The sequence below is a fragment of the Ascaphus truei genome, chromosome 3, assembly GCF_040206685.1.
Source record: "Ascaphus truei isolate aAscTru1 chromosome 3, aAscTru1.hap1, whole genome shotgun sequence".
Classification (NCBI taxonomy): Eukaryota; Metazoa; Chordata; class Amphibia; order Anura; family Ascaphidae; genus Ascaphus; species Ascaphus truei.
Genome location: NC_134485.1, coordinates 29,191,451 through 29,206,390, shown reverse-complemented (window position 1 = coordinate 29,206,390; position 14,940 = coordinate 29,191,451).

Genomic DNA, 14,940 nt, shown 5'->3' with positions numbered 1-14,940 from the left:
TTTTCTGCTTGTGATTGTGTTATTTATTATTTTATTTTTTTTAAATTGTTGTAACCGTATGAACAATAAATGTACAAGTGGTCAGTATCCAACATCTAAGCATTCTAGGCTCTGTTCTCACTTGGTATATGAAGCTAGTTGAACTTTTTTTTTTTTTGGGGTGGGAGGGGCCTTTTGTGTCTGCTTAACTGCAAAGGGAAGGGAGATTGCACCTGACTTGCTGTGTCGTTGTAACACAGTTGACACTGGTATTTAAAAGGAAGTTGGTCCTGTCCGGTTTTTTTATTTGGAACTTTTTGTTTGACATGCACAGCGTAGACCAGTGAGCACTTAGTTTTGACCGTGTAATAGATGAGTAACAGCACAGTGTTGTTGCTTACAGCAGTTTTCAAAGATCCCTATTGCAGACCTCCATACTTGTGCTTTATTAATGTTGGATTGGACAAGGAGAGATCTCTTTTAAAATGCTTGAAGGTGATATCAGATTATTGCATTCAAGTGTTATTCAGATGTTCATTATAAATGGCCAAAATAAATGTGGGGTGGTGGTGGTTTTTTTTTTTTTTTGTTTTTTTTTGTTTTTCTCCCACCCCCCCCAATCGGACAAAAATAAAATTACATATAGTAACAGAAGTAAACAAAGCCCACCTCATTCTAAAAACCTGGTAAGCGAGTCAAGTTGAAAAGATCTTGCCAATTGGCAGTGTTGTCTTCTGACCTAATCTATCTTAAATTGTGCTGATTTGAACCGCAAATAAAAAATATCACTTGTGAGCACATTCACGTCACACAGGTTCACAAACCTGCCTTTCCTTATCTCTGAGAATACAATGCTTCCACTGCAGCTAAGGATTCTGGATGATGTATAGCTGAGACCTCCAGTGTCACTTTTTTTTGCTGCGTGTCCATTTCTTAACATGGTCCTTTACAAAAGCTTATGCCTGCTATATTGCACAGCGTGGGTTAAAGTGCCTAGCCTGTAAACCTACTCTCAAACAGCGGTTTTGACATTTTGGGGTCTTAATCTGTGTGAGGCTGGTTTTACTGGCTTTATAATGTGAAGCTGGAATAGGTTTCAACCACACACGAACTAACTAGTGTATGTATATAAGGTTTTACTTTATAATGTAACAGTGGTTGAGGACATGGAGGATGTGACCTGTGTATGGTACAAAGGTAAATACACAGCTATCTAGCTGACCCACTTCTTGGCTACTGCAAAGATGCTTCAAATGAACAATGTCTCCAAACATACCATCTGTCTCAAATTGCATACTTGTGAGGACATGACCTGTATGCAACCAAGGTTGGTTACTAGCACACGGCTAAACTAGCCAACTCGCCTTTCTCATTCACAAGGTCACACCAAGGAAGCACAAAAGTGTATTTCTACCAGATTCTGTTGTAGCAAAATGTGTCCGAAAAATGTAATTTACTATACACGGTGTGAAAAGCGTGAATAAAGAAACATATCTGAGGATTATTGCAGAATAACAAATGAGTTTATTTTGCATACATATGCACACATAGAAGGAAGTTTCAAAATAAAACTTCCCCAACGACATAGTGGCCTACAAGCCATATTTATACTAAAATACTAAGCCCACGTCCCCATATGAGGTGGCGTGTGCGTCATTATATAAGCGTATAAGATAAACAAAATATGAATATGAACATTGAGTTAAGAACATAACTAAGATTTATACTATTATACAAGCCAGTGACCTTGTCTCTATATATGTGATTTCTGGGAAAGGGTGTATGTGACCATGAGAACCTCCCCCTGAATGTGAGATGTGCCTGTTATCTATATTTTATTTTCATAACAGTTCTCCCATCTCCAAGGTCTTGTGGTTAGCTGAAAGGCTTATCACTTAAAACTTAGGAGCAGAAAGTGAGTTCCTTTCAAACAACTTCCATTCCACTTTCATGCAGACAATAAACAAAATGGATGACAATATCAGGCACCTAAGATGGATGCTGACTTAAAATGGCTGCTCAGATCCCAGTGCTGTTTACGTCAGCCCCCCCACCCCCCCATATAAAGTACTTTTTTGTCAACGGCGTGCAACCGTTCAATCAAAGCACAAAGTATAACTTACTGAAGTTTTGCTTTTAATATACTGTACAAAAAATACAGCGATTTATTTTTCCCCATGTAAGCTATGTTCTTGTAATCACAAATACAGGCAGTTTCTTAAAATAAAAAGAAACTTTCAAGAACCACTGTAAGTTTCCACATGTTATAGGTTCTTCCCAGGGAGGTCACATGAGTAGAAAAGATGAGAACTCGCGTGTCTCAGCCCAAAACACGTCTGTTGAATTCTGATTTTTTTTAGACCTATATAACCTTCACCCATTGAAACATGCCCACCTCTGTCATCAATCACCCACTTGGTTTTTATGACTTAAAAGATAATAAAAAATAAAAAAAACACCTTTTGCTGGTGACTTAAAGATTTGACTATATATATATATATATATATATATATATATATATATATATATATATATATATAAAAGCCTCTATTTCCATAATACATTAGACGCCATCTTCACTGCTGCGTCTGTATGTAACTGTCTCGTTTCAACTAAAATATTTTTGCGTGAGAGGGATTTGCGTTCCTGTTAAGAGCATCAGTGATATGGCTATTTCTACAATGCAGAAGGTAATTAGGGCCCTGCTTACATTCCTAGAGGAAATACTATTGGAACAAAAGGTAGTGGCTTCTCATTGTGGGATGGACTATGGTATGGTTATTTTTCCACGAATGGCAGCAGCTTCTGAGTATTTTGAACTTGCCCCTTAAGTCTAGATGTGACAGTCAATTTTTCAGAAGCAATTGCTTTAAAAAAAAAAATATATATATATGTGTGTGTGTGTGTGTATATCTATATATATATATATATATATATATATATATATATATATATATATATATATGAAGCACTGTTTATATATTATGGTGGAGATTCTTTTGTTCTGTTTAAAAATATAAGTTGCTGCTCTAACACATCAGCTGTTGCCGTGAAGTTACCCTCTCTGATCTCAAAATATTTCTGAAGTTGTTAAATGTGAGATTTATTAACAAAATTGTTTTACAATATTGCAGCGCTTGTTCCAAAACATATATATATATATATATATATTTTTTATAAGTGCACAGACCTTTACTACATATCCCTGCAATATTGCCTCTTCGTTTTGTTTTTACCCTACATCTGTAAGTGCTTACACGTAAGTTGCACACAAAACACTCAGTAATCTTCCATGTATTCCTGGAAATTCTTTCCTATGCGGGAAAGCTGCCACATTCCCAAAGCTGCAGACATCTCCCACTTGTCAATCCACCAAAAACAGACAATTTTTTTTGCTTTCTGTTTTTTTTTTTTTTTAAATGAAATCTTGGATCTGAGATCCCCTGCAGTCTCCCCTCAAATCAATATGAATTAAAAAAAAATATATATATGTCGTACATAAAAAGCAAATCTGATCCTGCATCAATGGTTTTTTTTTTTTCAACTTTCATTTTTATTAGGTTTTACACATCTTACATTGTATCACAAACCATTGTATAATACCACAATGTAAATTAATTGAACACCCCCAGTGTATCTGGGGCAACATTTAAACATAAGACTGACTTGACAGACTACATGTACACATCAGACGAGACTAACATAACTTACATGACCGGGACAGGACCGTGGGAGACACTAGGGGAGGGGGGGTGGGAGAAAGGCACAGCCATGGTTGGTATGTTTGCTTCTTTCTGTGTTCCTGGACTTTGATTCAGCTACCACAGCTCTTTGGGAGGTCGTCACTTAACCATGGGGCAGGACCTACCTGTCTCGTTACTATGTGGTGGTGGATCCTGTTGTGTCAGAGGAGAACGCATCTTATACGATTAATGCAAAATTGTGTCGGCACTTATCCCCGGGATGTCCGTCTGGGCGAGCCACGGTGTCCAGACTTTTAGAAAATTTGGGCCAGTGTCGTTGACCCAGCTAGACAACTGTTCCATCTGGTAGACATGCCAAATTCTATTTCTGATTATGGGAATTATTGGTAATTCAGCTTGTGTTCACAATGCTGCGATCTCACACCTCGTGGCGGTTGCAAAATGTGCAACCAATTTGTGTGTCGCATTCGACACTCCCTGCATCCGTCTTCCCACAAGGAACAACCACGGATCCAGGGGATCTCAAACTGGAGAATCTTTTGAAGCCATTCTCTAATATGTTCCCAAATCGGGACCACTTTCGGGCAAGACCACAGCATGTATTTTAAGTCAGCGATCTCCCCGCACTGTTTTGGGCAGAGCGGGGAGTAACCCCTGACAAATTTGGATAGTTTTAGTGGGGTATGGTACCAACGCATGAGGACTTTGTATGCGTTCTCCTTTAACGTTGTGCAGATTGAACTCTTAGCTGCCGCCTGCAGGATCCGGTCCCAGTCTTCGTCCTCTAAAGTCTCCCCTAGATCTGTTTCCCACTGTCTCATAGATTTAAGTCGCTGTGTGTCTGGCGTCTCAGGACAGACTACTTCCCTGTACATCCTAGATGTTAGTCCCCCCGTGTCCGTATCTCTGGAGCACAGCTGTTCAAAATTAGTCCTTGCTGGGCGGATTGGGAATTTGTTATAAAAGGCCCTGATCTGGAGGATCTAAAGAATTCAGAATTTGGTATATTTTTTTCTGCTTTGATCTGCTCAAATGTTTTGATATATTTCCTTCCCTCCAGATCTTTTAACTGGGTATATCCCGCCTGTATCCAATGCCCCCAGTTATTGATAGACATTCCTGGAGCGAAGTCCGGGTTCCCCAATATCGGAGTCATCAGGGAGTCTTTGTTGGTTAGGTGGTAACGAAATTTCACAGACTCCCATACCGCCAACAAGCTCGCCATGGTCCGCAGCGGCATTCCTGCTGTATTCCAGCATTTTTTCCAAAGCCAGATTAAATTGTGCAACGCTACTGGTGCGCAGCACTCTTTTCCAGTGCCACCCATCTCCGCTTGTTTGGGTCTGAATGCCACTGGACAATTTGACACAATTGAGACGTGTTGTAATATGCCAACAAGCAAGGTGCCGCTAAACCCCCCTTCATTGTTGGCCTCTTTAGGATGCCTTTCGTAATTCTTGGGCATTTTTTATTCCAAATAAATTGTATAATTTGTGACTGCAGTGAGAGGATGTCAGCTTGAATTATGGGTATTGGTAGGGTTTGAAACAAATAAAGAATTCTTGGGAGGAGATTCATTTTTATACTATGAATTATTCCAAACCAGGAAATATCGTAACCCGCTCATACCCTGAGATCCTCTCTCAGTGTTTTGAGCAATTTAGGATAATTAGCTTTATATAAGGAATTATAATCATTGGTGAGATATACCCCTAAATATTTGATAGCGGAGGTTTGCCATTTAAAATGAAAGTTCAGATCTATTAATTTTTCTACTTGCTTTGGTAGATTGATATTGAGGGCTTCTGATTTAGTCTGATTGATTTTAAACCCTGAAATTTGGTTGAATTTTCCTAGGATCGCAAAGGCATTGGGCAGAGAGGTAAGAGGTTTTGACAGTGTCAGGATCACGTCATCCGCGTAAAGTGCAATCTTATATGCCTGGTCTTATACTGTTATACCTGCAATATCTGGACATAATCTAATGTGGGCTGCCAGGGGTTCTATACAGAGGGCGAATAATAGTGGTGAAAAGGGGCATCCCTGCCTCGTCCCGCTATGGATACTGAATTGTTCAGATGGGAATCCCTGATGCCTTACTTTCACCGTGGGTCCCTTATATAATGCTAAGATTGCGCTTAGCAGGCGTCCTCCAAAGCCAAAGGCTCCTAGAGTCTCTCTTAGGTAAGGCCAGTCTATACGGTCAAAGGCTTTCTCTGAGTCCAGACTTAATACCACTGACGGGATCTTTTGCTTTTTGGCCAAATCAATCAAATCAATTATTCGTCTGGTATTGTCTACCGCCTGCCTGCCTACGATGAACCCTACTTGATCCGGGTGTATCAAACTGGGAAGGACGTTACCCACCCTGTTGGCTAATAATTTAGAGAAAATTTTGATATTTGTGTTAATCAGGGAAATGGGCCGGTTGCTCTTACAGTCTGCCGGGTCCTTGCCAGGTTTATGGATCAGAGAGATAGACGCCTGGAGCATCTGTGCCGGAAAGGAGACACCTGCGAGTTTTTCATTAAATAATTTCAGTAAATGTGGAGCTAGGATCTTAATATATTTTTTATAGTATAGATTTCAAAAGCCATCTGGGCCCGGGGCTTTGGCTGGCTTGAGTGTCTTTATTACCTTAACTAGCTCCTCCATCTTGAAATCCTCTTGTAATATTAATCTTTCCTCTCTACTCAATATGGGTAATTGTGCCTCCTTTAGAAAAGCTTTCAGACCCTCTTCTGTTTTTTTTGAGTAGCTAACCTTATCTCCATTATAAAGAGTCTCGTAGTATCGTTTAAATTCGGCCACGATCCCTTTAGGGCTGGAGGTGAGGTACCCTCCTTTTGTGTATGAATAGATGAAATTTTATAATTTGGAAGCTTGTTTCGTAGCTTATTGGCAAGTAGAGTATCTGGCTTGTTGGCTTTGTCGTAAAATTTACGCTTAGACCAAGACAGCTCCTTCTCGGCCTGGGAGGATAGCACTAGATTAAGCTTCATTTTGGTGTCAGAGAGCTCCTTCAGAGTATCCCCCTGCTTGTTTTCTTTGTGAAGGGCAGTGAGCTGAGCCAATCTCTCCTGCAGCTTTTTTTTTTTTTTCAACTTCAATTTTCCCCCCCTCCCCCCCTCCTGCAGCTTTTTTATCTGACTCTCTTTTTCGTCTAGCCGCCAAATTCATCAGAATTCCCCTGAGGGTAGCCTTATGGGCCTCCCATAACGTGGCGTGTGTTGACACACTACCCTCTTTGATCCTAAAATATTCCTTCACCTTTTCCCCGATCTCCTCTTCTGTTGCTGGATTTTTCAGCAGAAGCTTATTTATTTTCCAGTTCGCTCCGGGTCTGTCTATTGAGCTTAGATTGCATCGCAGCTCTACCAGTGCGTGGTCCGACCAACAAATGTCGTAGATCCCTGTATGGGAGACCACTGGAACCATTCTATTTGACACTAGGAAGTAGTCTATCCTACTGTATCTTTTATGTGGGTGCGAAAAAAAGGTATAGGTATATTCCCTTATTCCTGGATGTTGTTCTCTCCAGATGTCTACTATCTGACAGTCCCTTAATCCCTGGACTAATATTAGTACGTCTCGTCTGGGATTGGTTAGTTCTTGTGCATCTATCTAAGTGTGGGTCTAAAGCGCGATTCAGGTCTCCTGCGAGAATAATATTGCCGCTCGAAACTTTTTGTCATTTGGTGAAAAAGGCCTTAAAATCTTCCGGAGCTTGCTCACATGGGGCATAGATGGAAGCTAGTGTAAGCGCCTGACCCTGTAGTGTTCCTGTCAGAATAAGGTATCTGCCATTGGCGTCTGTGTATATTTTGTCAACTTGAAGCGCTAGTCTATTATGTATCATGATGGCCACTCCCTTTTTCTTTACTGCTGCTAAGGCCAGATAGAATGTCCTAAAGTTTTTATCCATGTATTTTGGGTGATTTTGTCTGGAGAAATGTGTTTCCTTTAGGAGGATAATATCTGCCTTCTTACGGCCGTAATCTCTGAATGCAATTCTCCTCTTAATCGGGCTATTGAATCCCTTTACATTATGTGTAATAATCACTATTTCATTACTCATCTGTACATGTCAACTGCCGTGCTTCAAAGTCAAGCTGAGTTCTTGTGTTGCTGTCTCTTTTTTTCGTACGCCTTGCTCCTTATCTTCTCCTCTCCAATCTGCTGGTAGTCAGGGTCGGCCAGGGGGTAGGTAGACACATAGGGGGGCTGGGTATAAAACATAAAGACAACCACATTAAACACATAAACGTATTGCCCTCGGTGCTGGGGCGCATGCGGCTCGGCCCTAGGTTCATTGCCCTTGGTCGCGGACTATCAGGGGTGGGTCTAACCCAGGCCTTGTCTCCTTCTCCTCCCTCCTTAGTCCCCTCAGACCAATGGACTTTGTCGGTGTTCCAGGGGTATCTCCCCTTTTCCTCCGACCGTCGGCACATACGCACTCCGTGGCAGGGCCTCTCACCCTTACCCCTCGCCCGCCCCTAAAGTTGCCTATAAATAAAACCTTCCTCAATGATTGCTGTTTTTAACCTGTCGTCGTCTTACTCCCTTGCTGCGGAGATGGAATTAACCCCTTACTCAGGGCTGTCTTGATGCCCTCCCTCTTAGGCATGGGATCATCCTTGTCGATCGCCTACCTTACCTCATCTGTGTCGGCTCCCTCTCCTCTCTCTTACTATTTAAGATTATCTATTTATTACCTATATTGTCTTATCTGACTACGGTTCTTGTTCTATCACTTTTTGGTCAAATACTCTCCTTGCTGTCTTCTCCTTCTCCATCTGTCTTCTGCTTTATTACTATCTTATCTATCCTCTCTTCGCTTGTCTGATCACTGTTTTCCATTTGTCTGTCTAACCTAACTTTCCCCTTATATTGTCCTCAGGACCCACTTTATCCTTGACCTTACGGCTTCTTTCATTCTTCTTTATCTATCCCTCTCACTTCCCTCTATCAACTTTCACTATTCTCTTTACCTCTTTCTCCGTTTAACTTCCTAACATCCTTCTTCCTCTGCTGTCCTTTTCTTACCTCCTTCTTTATTTCTCCCTACCTCTATTTACTACACTTTCCGTGTTCCTTCTTTTCTTCTCTGTCTCCGTTGTAGCCATCTTATCTCTCAGCCTGCTTAGCCCTCTGTATACACTTCCCCCTTCTCTCTGCTACCTCACTTTCTTCCCTTCCTCTGAACCTAGTTATAACACTTCTTTTCTCCGTTCTTATCCAATGCCTTCCGCCCTCTTATGTTACATACTTCGCTTTACTGACTTGCTTGATTCCACCTTCGATCTTTCTGTGTTTTTGCATTTAGTCTCACGCTCTTAAAATAGCCTGTTCCCTTCTAATTCCTTAACCCCAACTCTGTCTCCCATCACTTCTTTTTTTCATCATCCTCTCCGACTACCCTAACTTCTATGCTTGCAATCTATATGAGGCCTTCTCTAAATTATCCAGAAGCGTCTTTAACGCTTCTTTGTGTCCTGGCTGCTGGGCCCGCTAGTGTCCACTTGTCTCCTCCTGTGTTCCCGTCTGTTTTTGCAGTGCTCCGCTCCTTCTGGAGGTGTTCCTCTGCGTCCGGCGCTCGTCTGTGAAACATCCTCTTTGTCAGGCCGCTACTTCCGCCTTCTCCAAAATGGCCGCCGACCGACTTCCTTTTCTTGATGACGTTTATCCGTTCGCCGCCATCTTGGATTGCGACTCTGTACCAGACGGAAGCAGGTTCTCCCGCTCTCCTCGCTTCCTTCTCTTCCGTTTCTTTGCGTTTCAGCCTGGCTCTTCGTTTGCCATCGTGCCATCGCCATTTTACATCAGCCGCCATGTTTCAGCCACGAGGTGAGGGGGCCCAAAACATGCCACATGGCGGGTTAGTCATCTCTTTTGCCCTTGAACAGTCTCTGAGTCTACCGCTGTGGAGGGATTTCGTTTTGTCGGATAGTTACTTTTCTTGGCATATCAACAGGTAACTGTGTAACTGAAAAACTGTTAAACTTGATAACTTTATTGTAACTTTTGCTACCAAAGATGTCCACATTTATTGTTTCATCCTTTATCTGATCTTGAAGTTTGCGGGCTTCCAACTGATGTCCAGGTAGGATCTGGCGCCGCTGCCTCCTCTGCTTCATTGTTGGTGTTCTCTTTTAGTCCCAACTTGAGCAAAAATGCTGCACCTCCTTCTGGCTCCCTCATGGATATTGCTTTCCCATTTCGGACCACCATGAGCCCGAATGGGAAAGTCCACCGATACCTTATGGCTTTATCCCGCAGCACTTTCGTTATGGGCATTAGGCTTTTCCGCCTCGCTAGCGGGGTCGGAGAAATATCTTGGTATATAGCTAGGCGCAAAACCTTCAAACTCTACCAAAGGCAAAGCTCTTGTTTTTTGTAGTACAGCCTCTCTGGTGCTGAATTCTGACTGCAGCAACCAGGACATTTGTCTACAACAACTAGCGGTTGTATATTATATTAGTGTGACCATTATCACACTACATATGGACATTTTCAATAGGCGCCGAGTATATCCTCTTTCGTTTGTATACAGATTGTATGTTTTTCCTTCATCCAGTATTATCCCACAGGGGTTTCACTTGTTTACAACATATTTTTATATGCATTATTTCACATTCAGGATTTTTTATATATACTTTTTTTTTTATAATTTGACATTTATAAAAAAAAATTGTGTAATAGAAGTTTTATATTTAGAGTATGAGAAAGTTTATTTTATATTGTGAGGCAGATATAACCTAAGTGGGATCTACTGTTTTTTTTCATATATTAAGAATGTAACTAATGTTACATAGTTGATGAGGTTGAGAAAAAGACATACGTCCATCATGTTCAACTGATGCTCAAATTTAGACGTCAGATACTTTATCCTATATCCGTATTTACAGTATATTGATCATAGGACTGTCCTGCTTTTGCATCCCTTGTGACTGGTATCAATCCGTGTTGTCACTTCCAATCTCTAAGGCCTTGGGCATGGTGCCTCGGGCCGCGCTGATCCGCGCTCCTGCTCTGCCTCGCCTGCTCAAACTGGAGCTTTTTTGTGTCCTGGCAGGCGAGGCAGTGAGCGCGCTTTGGGGGCGGGCGGAGGCGTGGCAGGAGGCGGGGCTAGTCCCTTGCTCCCATTGGATGTGAGCAGTCAATTTAAATTTGCCTCTCTCCAAAATATCTGAGCCTCCGCACGAATGCGTAAGCGGCTGCTAAAGCCGCGCTGATGACAGATGCAGGGGGTAAGTGCATCTGCTCACCGCGGCTCAGCACGGCTCACCATACTATGTCCCAGGCCTAAGGCTACGGCCCCAGTGCCTGCGCTGTGAGGCTGGTGGCGCGTGCAGCCGAGTTCCCTGGTCTGCAGGGAGCTGCAGGGGAAAATACAGGGAGGGGGGGGGGCGCGGCCATGACGTTGCACGGCAGGTTCACCCTCATCGGCGTGGCCAAGCGCTTCGTTGCTAGTTGGAATCTCAATTTTCAGGTCTGCCTGAATAACTCGCCGCGCAGCGTGGCGACCGCTCCTCGCAGCGGGCCCAGCCCCATTAAGGATAAAGTGGAAAATAATAATCTGCGCTCATAAGTGGTAATAAAGTAATTGGTGATATTGTGACCCTTGTATAAAAATAAAAACAACCTGAATAGGATGAGGTTTATGCAGCTGTTCTTGTGGGATGGCTCAGCACTCCAACTTAGTACAAAACAAAAGAAAAAACAGCGCAAAAAAACCTCATTGTGTAGTATATTTAAAAATCAATTTATAGACAAAAGGTGAGTATTGCACGTACATCAAAATAAAATGTACACAGCATGGCATGTTAGCGACATGTTACCCATCAGCAGACAGCAGGTCACGAACGCGGTATATGACTTGGATATCCTTCCTTTGATGGCAGGGGCCCAGGATCGAAGAGACCAGCTCGTAATCGTAAAGTATTCCCTGAAGAAGTATTTCGATACGAAACGCGTAGGAGAGGGCGCGTTCCTGTATTCTCTTTACCCACTGAGGTATTTCCCGATTGCACTGCTGTGTTTGGGACTTTTGCCGGTCCAGTACTACTCAGCGCGGCGCGACTCGGACGTTAGAGAGACGCCACTTGATGACGTCATACGCTTACGTGGACTAACCCGGAACTGATCAGGAGATCACCTCCTCTGAATTAACGGCGGCGACATCCCCAGGGCTCAAGAAGGAATTTCGATTACGAGCTGGTGTCTTCGATCCTGGGCCCCTGCCATCAAAGGAAGGATATCCAAGTCCTATACCGCGTTCGTGACCTGCTGTCTGCTGATGGGTAACATGTCCCTAACATGCCATGCTGTGTAAATTTTATTTTGATGTACGTGCAATACTCACCTTTTGTCTATAAATTGATTTTTAAATATACTACACAATGAGGTTTTTTTGCGCTGTTTTTTCTTTTGTTCAGCCCCATTAAGGGGCTGCTCTTGTACAGCGGGCGCTGCAGCAGCCAGCGAGGGACCAAGCCAGGCTCCGGTGGCAGGGAAATGTGTAGCAGCATCTTTAAAATGCAGCAATAGGACTCTGTTATACTCAAAGTGTTTCACTCATGGGCTTTCGTCTGGAGTTTATATGTGGGATGCTCAATTTTGCTTCCTTTATATCACCTGCCGCTACCTGATTGGTATAACCAAAACTCTCTTCAACACAACCCACATAAGGGATTATCTCAATGGAAAAGTACATTAGAGGGTGCCTAACTGTGGCCTGTTGTCTGGGGACAATGGATAGCTAGATTTGCAACTAGTAGCAGTCTGTGGCTTGTTTCAACACACCAGGGTTACTTTGTTTCTACTACTTTCCACAGAACCTAGAGTTGTGTTACTTTTTTTGTTTTCACTCTGTTATTGCTACCGGTATTTAGTCTCTCCGACTTTGTAGTTTATACTACAATTTTGTGTCTATTAGTTGGTTTTATGACTAGGTTTTCCTAATTTTTATGGAAGTTTGTATTTAAAAAAGGCTATGTTTTATCACTTAATGCTGGGAAATTCTTTCTGTATCCTTGCAGTGTATATACAACGTCTATGTTCTTTGGAGTGCATCAGAATTTAGAATTTAGGATTTAGGCTTCCCCCCCCCCCCCCAGTATTAGTGTCATTTCAAGCGTAAAAGATAGACATCGGAGCAACTGCATCTGTGGCTCCTGATGAAGCTACTAGTGAAACGTGTTGAGTTGTTGGTAGAGGAGCCTTGATGAAGGACCACAGACCGAAAGTGCGTACACCAGAAGCGACGGAGCTGGTTGCAAACGGCACTGGTTGCAAACGGCACTGAAAGCTGTTGCAGTTTTGGTGAGATCTCAGAGACTGAAATCTACTTGAATATCCTGTTCTCCAATCGTGATAGGCTTGTTACATTGAGTGTACATTTGTATACTGTTGTGTGTAAAAAGGATAGATGATCTGCCCTATTGGTCTCCATCTTCTCTTCCCTGGGATCATACCTCTCTACTCTCTACAGAGAAGAGCTCTGACAAGAGACTATTACTCCTTCCTTCCACATTGCTTATTGAAGTGTCCTTGACACTTATGGGCTTTGTGAGTGCATAGAAGTGTTGTTTTTCAAGCAATCATAGTTGTCGAACCACTACACTTCTCTATATCATATATTCACTATATTACAAAGGAAATTCTTTAGAGGTATTGGAATGGTTAGTTTTGGGTCTTGAGCCACAATTTGTATTCCTTTTCTTCTATACATTCAATTACCACTAAGTACTAGTTACGTGTTCCACCCTATACTGTTTAAAAAATAAAAATATCTCCCGAGCAAAGCGTAGATTGCATCATTGGCACTCAAGAGGTTAAGAAAAAGACCACTTAAAAAAAAAAAAGAAGTTTTTTGGGCACTCCCTACTGAATATTTATATAATAGAAGTCTGCAAGAGTCACAGTGCCTCAGTACCCAGATATCCCCCTCTTGGAAATCAAATGGAGCATATCAAAATGGAGGTGGAACCAGCACTCCAAAGAAAAGGGGAAAAAACAAACTCTAACAAGGAACGGAAGAGACTTGTTGCAGAATGCAACATCGCCGTTTAACAAGGCAGGGAAGCCTTTTCCCCCACGATGGCACACTCTTATAGCGGGTGTGCCCACGTGGGGTTCATCTATTGCATACACTTATATCTACAGTGGTTAGTGCCTGGCAATGCCGTAAGCCTGTATCATGGTGTGCGCACTTCAATGAGAAATACCTGTCTCCCTATGTCTGTGTATCTAATGCAGACGCGGGGTCTAGTGCACGCGGGGCAGTGTTGATGCGGCAGCTGTGTGGGAAAGACAAAGAAATGTGTCTTTTCCAGAGGCTGCTGTGCCACTGTGAGCCAATCAAAGTGGGGCCTACCCTTGTGACGTCATGGCCCCGCCACCTAGTCACGCGCGTCATCGTTTTGCCTATATGCACAAAACGTGCGCGCACAAGCGCTTGCTATAATACATGCCTCACTAGCTTTATGACCTTCAGTAGCTAGATAGGTACTATAACAGACAGGTATGCATATCTTCCCAACCACTATTGTTACTTAAGTATATATTGCAATTTAATATACTGCATCTTCGGTAATGAGGAAATGTGCATGAATGAATAAATAATGCAAGGCACGTGGCCTTTTTTGTTTTTGTTTTCAGGCCTTTCTTCGCTGCCTTCAACCCACATTTTTGCCATTTTTTTTTTTATTAATAAGGCAAAGTTAACATTTCTTTCATGGGAAGAAATCCAATATTGATTGCTGAAGCTAAAATATCAGAGTATAGTGAATAGGGCCGACCATGAGAGGGACTTAGCCATGTTCATTTAGGGGACGGTGTATTTCCCCCCCCTACAAAATAGCCTCTTTTAAAAAAAAATATATATATATGTGGAAATAAAATACACAGGTGAAAACAGACTACAGTATTGACTGGTAAAGACATTTTGAAAAAATTAAACTGTGGGGGGTAATTGCCCCTTTAAGTCTGAGTAGAAGTATTGTTAGATGCTGCAATACAAACACACGAATAGAGCTGAGATTTTTCCTATAGAAAGCAAAACACAAACTGAACAGTCCAAGTCACCTCTAAGTAGCCGTATGGACACCAGCCGTTTTGTGTGAGGCGGCTTTTTTCTTGGTTACGTTAGCTTAATGGGTATAATGGACAAAACGAGAATTCCAGTCAATGCAAAAATGATAGATTTCAATTTTATCTACTGTGAAAATAGTTTCTCAGGAAGTCTAGAAGTGGG